This window comes from Cynocephalus volans, chromosome 4, assembly GCF_027409185.1.
Source record: "Cynocephalus volans isolate mCynVol1 chromosome 4, mCynVol1.pri, whole genome shotgun sequence".
Classification (NCBI taxonomy): Eukaryota; Metazoa; Chordata; class Mammalia; order Dermoptera; family Cynocephalidae; genus Cynocephalus; species Cynocephalus volans.
This window is the reverse complement of record NC_084463.1, coordinates 107120438-107129925: the sequence shown is the minus strand read 5'-3', so window position 1 is coordinate 107129925 and position 9488 is coordinate 107120438. Positions and strand designations below refer to the sequence as shown.

The 9488-nt window shown below is 44.3% G+C and overlaps 1 pseudogene; it reads right to left on the bottom strand.

Moving 5' to 3' along the window:
• Positions 1-2531: 2531 nt before the first annotated feature.
• On the bottom strand, positions 2532-3485 carry LOC134376385 (olfactory receptor 2AG1-like; annotated as a pseudogene).
• Positions 3486-9488: the final 6003 nt, after the last annotated feature.

The following is a 9488-nucleotide window of genomic DNA, read 5'->3' as shown; positions in this document are numbered from 1 at the left end:
TAAGTGGGATGCATTGAATTCTAACCTCTGTACTCTGACAACTGACCTCAGCCTCTTCACCAGTGCTTTATACTTCTGCCATATAATATAGGGAAAAAAACACTGTATGCTAATAAGTGAAAAAAAATCTGTTTTACACTCACATATCAACACAGTAAAATGCATGCGTGTATTAAAGTGGAAGGAGGCTGGCTGGTTAGCTCAGTTGGTTAGAGCACAGTGTTATAACACCAACGTCAAGAGTTCAGATCCCCTTACTGGTCAGCCACCAGAAAAAAAAAAAAAAAACAAGGAAAGGAAATCCATCTAAATCTGTGTAGGAATTATCTCTGGATAAGGAGATTTTAGGTGGCTTTTGCCTTTTACTAGTATTCTGAATTTTATTGATTTTTAAAAAGAATTTCTTTTGGATTCAGCAATGAAACAGTATTATATTATTTTTAGCCAATCACTCCATCAACCATACAAGTATTACATGATATTATTTTTAAGCTTCAAAACTCAACTCATAGCTTTTGTTTACATCTTTCAGACTTATAAACAAATTGATAGTAGTGTAGCATAATTAAGCTCACAAGAAAATGTATCATGTTATCTTGCAGGACAAACATATGGACACAATGACTCCCACATCCACACATGGCAGGCATGTGAACCCTTTGCAATTCTCAGGATATTTCCAGACAGCCTTGGATAATTAAAAAAACACTGTTTTGCTTTGCATGTTCGTTTTCTTATTAGCAAGACATAAGCACAGTTGTTTATCATGGCCCTGACTTATGCAATGCCTTCACTTTCTACTATATCTGTTTCATTAACATTTGAATCTTAGTCACTATCCCCATGTCAAAAAAGAACAAACAAGTGAGAACATGTGATATTTCTCTTTCTGTGACTGACTCGTTTCACTTAATATAATTCTCTCTAGGTCCATCCATGTTGTTGCAAATGGCAGTATTTCATTTTTTATAGCTGAGTAGTATTCCATTGTGTATATATACCACATTTTCCATATCCACTCATCTGATGATGGACATTTGGGCTGGTTCCAACTCTTAGCTATTGTAAAGAGTGCTGCGATGAACATTGGGGAAGTGGTATACCTTTGACTTGATGATTTCCATTCCTCTGGGTATATTCCCAGTAGTGGGATAGCTGGGTCATATGGTAGATCTATCTGCAATTGTTTGAGGAACCTCCATACCATTTTCCATAGAGGCTGCACCATTTTGCAGTCCCACCAACAATGTATGAGAGTTCCTTTTTCTCCGCAACTTCGCCAGCATTTATCGTTCAGAGTCCTTTGGATGTTAGCCATCCTAACTGGGGTGAGATGGTATCTCAGTGTGGTTTTGATTTGCATTTCCCAAATGCTGAGTGATGTTGAGCATTTTTTCATATGTCTGTTGGCCATTTGTACATCTTCCTTTGAGAAATGCCTATTTAGCTCTTTCGCCCATTTTTTTTTTTTTTGTCTTTTTTGTGACCGGCTGCACCACGCTCAACCAGTGAGCGCACCGGCCATCCCTATATAGGATCCAAACGTGCGGCGGGAGCGCTGCTGCGCTCCCAGCGCTGCACTCTCCTGAGTGCGCCACGGGGTCGGCCCATGCCCATTTTTTAAATTGGGTTGCTTGTTTTTTTCTTGTAAAGTTGTTTGAGTTCCTTGTATATTCTGGATTTGTGGATTTGTGGGAGCTAAAAATAAATAAATACACAATAAAACCAGGGGGGAGGGAAGAAGACATAACAATTACAATTCCTTGAAATTGATACGACAAGCATACAGAAAGGACATTGTTGGGAGGGAGGAGGGAGGGAGATTTTGGTAATGGGCCACAATAATCAACCACACTGTATATTGACAAAATAAAATAAAATAAAGAGAAGGAAACTAAAAAAAAAAGAAAGAAAGAAAAAAGATCTAAAAGTATTCTGGAGCGGGCTTATTTAATGTAGCAGGATTGGGTGTAAGGGTACCAGCATCCAGGTTAATAAAAAAAAAAGAACAAACAAAAACAAAAACAAAGACACCTGTTGGAGTGTCCACATGGCTGGAAAGAAAGAGTGAACACAAACCAAATACATGCAAATTGCTACCAGCTGCGGCATTAGACAAGCCTGTGTTAATAAAGTCAGTTGGTCTAAAATTTGCGGAAATCTCAAAACATCTCCTCCAGTGATGTTTGGACCTTATACAGGCCACCCACTTGAAACTTTCTCTGGTTCTTAAGTTGGTCCAATACAGGATCCAAAGTTCAGGGGCCATGTGACATGTTGGTGATCACCTTCAGAACCATTTAACTAAGTAACTACCTAGAAAAGTAGAAAGTAAACTTTAAGTGGAGTGAAGAGTAATTTTAAATAGTATGAATTATACCCTATGAATTATTTCAGGGAGAGATTAAAATAGCGTTTGACAAGCCCAGTTACATTCCCTCATGTTTCTATTAAAAGATATGTGTATGTCATTCATAGAAGAAATATTCTGACTTTGACGAGGATGAATTTTGGAAGCTGGCCATGAGCCCTCAATAGAGGGTAGAATGTACTGGCAGCGTACACTTTCCCAGGACCCTCCTCAAGGCCCCCATGACCTCCTTATTCCTCAGGCTGTAGATGAGGGGGTTCAGGGCTGGAGTGACAATTGTGTAGAAAACAGAGATGATGTTGTCTTGTCTGGGGCTGTGCAGGGAACCGGGCAGGACTTACATGAAGGTGGCAGCTCCATAGAACATTCCGACCACAGTCAGGTGGGAAGAGCAGGTGACCAGGGCTTTCTTCCTCCCTTCATTTGAGGGCATATGGAGCACAGTGAATAAGATTAGTGTGTAGGAGGCCAAGATAGCAACAAGAGGGGGAATCAGAAAGGTCACACCCATCATGTACACCATAAGCTTATATCTGGAGGTATCATCACAGGCGAACTTCAGCAAAGGTGGGATCTCACAGAGGAGGTGCCGGATCTTCCGGGCTTTGCAGAAGGGATAGTGCATAGTATACACAGTATATATGAGGGCACTCAGGGATGCCAGGATCCAGGATGTGGCCACCATGATCCAGCAGACCCTTGGCCTCATGAGGACTGTGTAGTTGAAAGGATGACAAATGGCCACATTCCTGTCATAGGCCATGAAAGCCAGTAGGAGGTCCTCTGCACCACCCAGTATCAGTGCCAGGAACATCTGAAGGGCGCAGCCTCCAAAGGAAATAGTGTTTTCTCTGCACAGAAAATCCACAAGGGCCTTGGGAGTGACAACAGATATGAACAGGAGGTCCATGAGAGAGAGCTGCCCGAGCAGGTGGCACATGGGCACGTGGAGCCGGACATCCACTGTGATGACCAGGAGCAGCAGGCCATTGCTAGTCAGGGCCAACATGTACAGGACTGCGACTGTGGCACAGAGCAGTTCAGGGAACTGGCTGTCATTCAGAATCCCCACCAAGATGAACTCAATTCCCAAGGTGGAGTTCCGGAACTCCATTCTGATTGGTTCTCTTAGTTGCCTCGAACCAGATGGATTCCCAGTGAATTTTTACTAAGATGAACCCTAGTTTTGTGTCATCAGAGGCCACTTAGGATACCTGACATGAATCCAATAAAGTGGTAACTTTCCCACTGATAACTTTCTTTGCCTATTCATTTCTTTAAATTATATCCTCATAAAATATCTTTCTAAAAAGAGTACAGGCATTACAGTAATAGCTGAATATTAAGAGATCATGTTAAACCTGAACACGTATCTTTCCAGAAAGATTAAATCATCTCTTTCTTAAGATTAAAGAAATATGCTGCTATGCATGCTCTTGATTATTCTTATACCTATGCTTTAGTATAATGTTTGACTAATGACATATATCCATTTAGTTTTCTGAAAAACAGGTAGAGATTTGATGTCAATAAAGCACGTCCACTTCTTTTTCCATAGAATTTATATCCACATTTGTTTGCATCACTCAAGGCTGTAAATACAAGCCTCCTTAGAAGAGCTAAAGTGTGTCCACCTTAGCTACTTCTCTTGGCCAGCCCTGCATTCTCCACGAGCCTAAAAGAGAAGGGATCCTGGACTGTTCAATACTAGAGGATGTTGTGTTTGAGAAGGTATTGCTTTCAGAGCTAAATCTTTAGGATCGATGCAAATATCTACAGGTTTTTAAAAATATGTTATTGTACAATGTGACCGTGGAAAGAGAAATACAGCAACAGATGAGGCCCTTCCCAAGATAATCAGGGTGTTTGTGTTTGGGAGAAATAGGTGAAAGACAACAAAAGAGTATCTACTGTATGTTGTAATTAGGTGCAATAATCCTATCCTGTCTCCTATTTTTGACCCAGATGTCTACTCTCCCTTCTGCAGGGCCAGCACATCTACACTGGGTGAAGAGCCACAGAGATAGGAAGGAAAAGCTCCCTTTCTGTGAAGTTGCTGTTGGCGTGTAGTACCCAAACCCATGGAGAAGTCAACAGAGACAGGGACCTAAGACTGACAAGAGTCACTGTTGTACATTGTGGAACATGACAGATAAAGTCAACTCAACTTTCAGTTAAAGATTTGGAAGCAGAGCTTCTTTCTGGAAATCATTTCCCCTATCACAGCATGTGTATTGTAACATTTCATTAGTTTCCACTGGCCACTTTTGGGGCCATTAGTACCTTGATGGTTAAAAGGTAGGAGAGCATGCAACACGTATATCATCAGTTCTTAGATGGCCCTTTGGAGGCATTCATCATCTGCTAGATATAAAAATGCATTACCAGAGTCTAGCAACACCCACAGGGTCTAAAGACTGGAACCGAGATTTCCACTAGGAGGCAGATACCCAGGCCTGGGCTGTAGCACAGACTCAGTCCTGACTGGTTTTTTCTTCACGTACATAAAATCAAGAATACAGGAATTGGAACAGACTATGAGCCCAAAGCACTAGGAAATCTGGCAGACAGAGCAGTTAAAGTTCTTAAGGTATGCTTCGGACTCTGCATTTGACTCAACAGGCCTATAAGCAACAAATTTCCCTGAAAGAGAGACAAAGTCCTTACCTCAGGTAATGAGAAGTCTAGCTACCTGAACACGCAGACTTTCCTGGGGTTGTTTGAAGCTTAAGGATGTTCCAATACAAATGGGAAAGAAGGCTGTGGCTTTGTTTAGCAGTATTCAGTTGGTTTAAGTTTTGCTACATTGGGTTATGTGTCAGAAGATTCTGCCTGAATCAGGTGTCAGGGCCCTTCTAGTCCTTCCCCTCATCTGAGTGTCTTCTCTGGAGATGGCAGTGGATACAGACAGACTGCCAATACAGTCTTTGTGTAGTTTCTCATGGAGAAAAAAGTTGGCTTTCCTCTTCTCACACCTGAAGAATTAGTGGAAACTGCTTCTGTCATACAGGTACCCAAGAAGGGATCCCCTCTAATCCTGGAGCCATTGCCAGACTTATTACTTGGGTTCAGATATTCAGACTTTCCTCTATTCCTGCTGGGGTTTGGGAGCAAAGATGAAAGCTGCAGGATTCTGGAGGAAGTAGATATTAGAATAGCTGCCCAAAGGAGACCCTGGCATGCCCTGCCTTACTATCCCTGGTGCCAGCAGTGAGCTAGGGCCTTGTCCTGGGGAAGACTGCCCTGTCTACTGACCCGTGACCTCTTCCTTCTACTTTCTTCCACCTCTATCTTCAGAGGGATGAATTGTCTCAGCTGAAATGGCCTCCCCTGGAAATGCTGGCCTACGATCAGGATGATAATGAATCCTCTTGAGTGTGTTTCCTGGCCTGGTATCCCTGTACTCTCCTCTCAAGTGAGCTCTGAGGCCCTAGGTTTCTGTTCCACCCTAAGGGAGGCATTGATGGCCCAGTTCTAAACTGCTAACTGAATAGACTAGGAAGCAAAGGCTCCTTGAGGGGCCAGCCCTCTGCCCCAGAGTGTAAGGTTGGTTTCCTGGCTTTTGTGGGATGCTGCTTCCCTTCTTTACGGTCCACTTAGCCTGGACTATTTCTAATTCAATATGAATGCTCCCTACAAAGTCTGTAAATGTGAGATCTTCCCTTCACTGATCTCTGGAAATCCAGTGCAGCTGTGTGTGCACATGTATTTTGGTGTTACTGTTATTGTTGTCTGCTGCCAGTGATGCTTCAAGAAAGAGTAAACAATTTTCCAAATATTGAGTAGGAAATAGAGAGAAATCCACACAGTGCTGAAGTTGTAGTGTCAGTATTAATGAAAAGCTTTCAAATACTCCCAGAGATAAAAGATTACCCACTAAGTAAAGACAATTAGGTGATAGTGGATTATTAATGGCAGTAATAGGACAAAAAACAAATATCTTCAAAAGTGCTGATGAAATATAACTGCATCCTTAGAATTCTATGTACAGCTGAAGCACTATTAACAAATGAGGACAAATTAAAAACAAAACCAAAAAGAACTTATCCCCAAAGACCTCCAATAAAATAATTTCAGCAAGAAGAAAAGTGATAACCAGGGAACATAAACAATACAGGGAGCAACGGTGAGCTCAGAAATTAATTCAATAGATAGATCCAATCAAGATGGTGGAATAGACGGTCCCCAGCGTCACTCTCTCCCAGAAATCAACCAATTTACAGCTATAAAAACGTAACATCAGCCAAGCCGGGGCCCGCTGGAGCTCAGGGGAAGAGGAGGAGAGATCTATGGAGTTCATGAAGGCGAGAGAAACTACAATGAGAGAAAGAAAAATCTGCTCTAAGCATTTCAGGCTGCAGCTGCTTTAAGGCTCGAGCTGCTGAGTGCATGAAGCAGGAGCCGGCAGAAGCCGCAGCTGTGCCCTTCAGATGGAGTTGCTTGGAGGCGGCAGGAGAGAAGAGGGCCTTGGTGGCCCGCAGGACAGCATGACCACTAATAGGTTCACGTGGACCCACACAGGAGCGAGGAGCCAGAACAACTGAAAAAAGGGAGCCATTCAGAAGCCAGTGAGTCATCGCAAGGGACTGGCACATGGCCCGTCCCATGGGAAGTGTTTGCAGCATGGGCGGTGGGGGAGACGTGCCCACCAGGGGAACACTGGGACACAGCAAGGACAGCTGATCTGCCCCCCAATCAGCACAGGACCACTCAGAGGAGACTGGTCGGGAATGCAGAATTGCATGGGGTGCAGTTTGATGAAAAAACTCAGGCCCAGATCAGAGTTTCTACAGAAAACAGATCCACCAGGTCTCTGGAGAGCTGGAAGTACCTATAAGGTCAACCATTAAACCCTGAGCTGCGCAAAAAGCCTTCCCTAGGGAAACAGCAGCAAAGTAGCAATTTAAACAACCACACAGCTCAAGTACTGGTTCCCACAGGAAGTTCCCCTGTGTTAGAAGCAAAGGACAAAAAATTAGTTCCGGCCCAGGCACACCACCAGCACCTTGGGGCCTGCCTGAGAACTGGAGGCTTGGATCTGGGGACCGGACCCCACTCCCACTTCCAGGCAAACCACCAGTGCGTCATGGCCAGCCTGGGGACCTGAAGCATGGAGAAGAGGACCTGACCTCTCTCCCACAACCAGGCACACCATGCCAGCACCTTGGGCCCTGCCCAGTGACCCAGGTTATGAAGAAGGGGACTGGACCTCTCTCCCACAATCAGGCACATTGAACCAGCACCTTGGGGCCCACTCAGGGACCCAGAGTATGGAGTCGGGGACCGGACCACCCTCCCACAACCAGGCACAACACGCCAGCACCTCGGAGCCCTCCCAGGGACCCGGGGTCTGGAGAAGGAGACCGGACCACCCTCCCACAACCAGGCACACCAAGCCAGTGCCTCAGGGCCCACCCATGGTCCTGGAGCATGGAGAAGGGGACTGGACCACCCTCCCACAACCTGGCACACCACACCAGCACCTTGGGCCCTGCCCGGGGAGCTGAGGCATGAAGAAGGGGACTGGACCTCTCTCCCACAACCAGGCACACCCATCCATCACATCGGGGCCCACCCACGGTCCCGGGGCATGGAGAAGGGGAATGAACCACCCTCCCACAACCAGGCACACCATGCTAGCACCTCGGGGCCTGCCCAAGGACCCGGGGCAAGGAGAAGGGGAATGGACCTCTCTCACACAACCAGGCACACTGTGCCTGTACCTCAGGGCCCACCCAGGGACCTGGGACATGGAGAAGGGGACTGGACCCCTCTCCCACAACCAGGCACATGGCACCAGTGCCTTGGGCTCTGCCCAGGGACCAGAGGCATGGAGAAGGGGACCAAACACACCCCACAACCAGGCATACCACCAGTGCCAAGGAGCATGCCAAAAACAGCACCCCCACATGGGTGGCCCACGACAGCCACCACAATAACCATAGCTTCTGCAAAAGCGGCTAGACACCACAGCCACCATGCAGATGGTCCGCCAACCACTGGAGCGTATTCATACAAGAAGTGTCACCAGCAGAGACAAAGAAAAGAAGAGGATGTCTCTTTCCACAAAACTCATTTCAGAGTGACAGAAGAAGCATCTGCTCTATGATAATATTGGGGAATCTCATCACATCTCTCATCATTGTACAGATCATCTAGGCAACAAGTTAACAGAGTAACCATTATTCTTTCAGAACGAGAGAAGAAATCTAGAGCAATTAGAGGGGGAAAGGGGAGGGTTGGGGGAAGGAGAGAGGTTGGACAAGGAGCATAAAAAATAATTACAATTTTTAACAATATATATGCTAGTAATACTGATTTAATCAACTTATCTCAGTGTTCAACCCCCAAAATATGCATAATTGATTTTAATTCAATAAATTATTTAAAAAATAATAACAAATAAATAAATTTATATACCATTAAAAAAGAAATCGATTCAATAAACAAATTGTCAAGTTTAATGCTTGAAAAATAATAAGCACATTTTAAATACATTTATATTCTTAAAAGAGTAAATTAAAAAAAAAAAAAAACACGGGAGTGCGATTTTCCTATGGGTACTTAAATAGATTGTAGCAGCAGAACATTAAAAGTATCATACTCATTTATTTAAAATTATCGTTTTCTTTTTAAAATTTTTTATTAAGTGTAAGAAATGCCCTCACCTATCCAATGCCAAAGGATGGACATGGAGACATGAGGTATGGCGAAGCAAGACTTTAATGGCAGTCTTGCAAGATCAGGTGTCTGATGGGCAGGCACTGCCAAAACAGTTACATCGAGCAATTTATTCCCTAGTGTGCAAGTCCCTCCCCCAGTTCCTCATTGGCTGAGTGCTATGGGGTGTACAGTCTTCCCAAACATCACCTAAGTTTCATTATTTCCTTATAAGGTATTTATTGTTCACTTTCTGCTGACAGAAAGGGATGGACTCGAGATGAGACCACAAAAAAGGCCCACCAAAAAGTCCCAAGCAGGGAAAATAACCAGGAAATGAAAAGAACAAAGGGCTGGTGACCAAACACCATCTTGAGAAGTTATTTCTCAAAGGTGACGTGCTGTTTCAGTGACTTTCCAGGAATGTGAATTCTCTGTGGTTGTCATACCTATATGC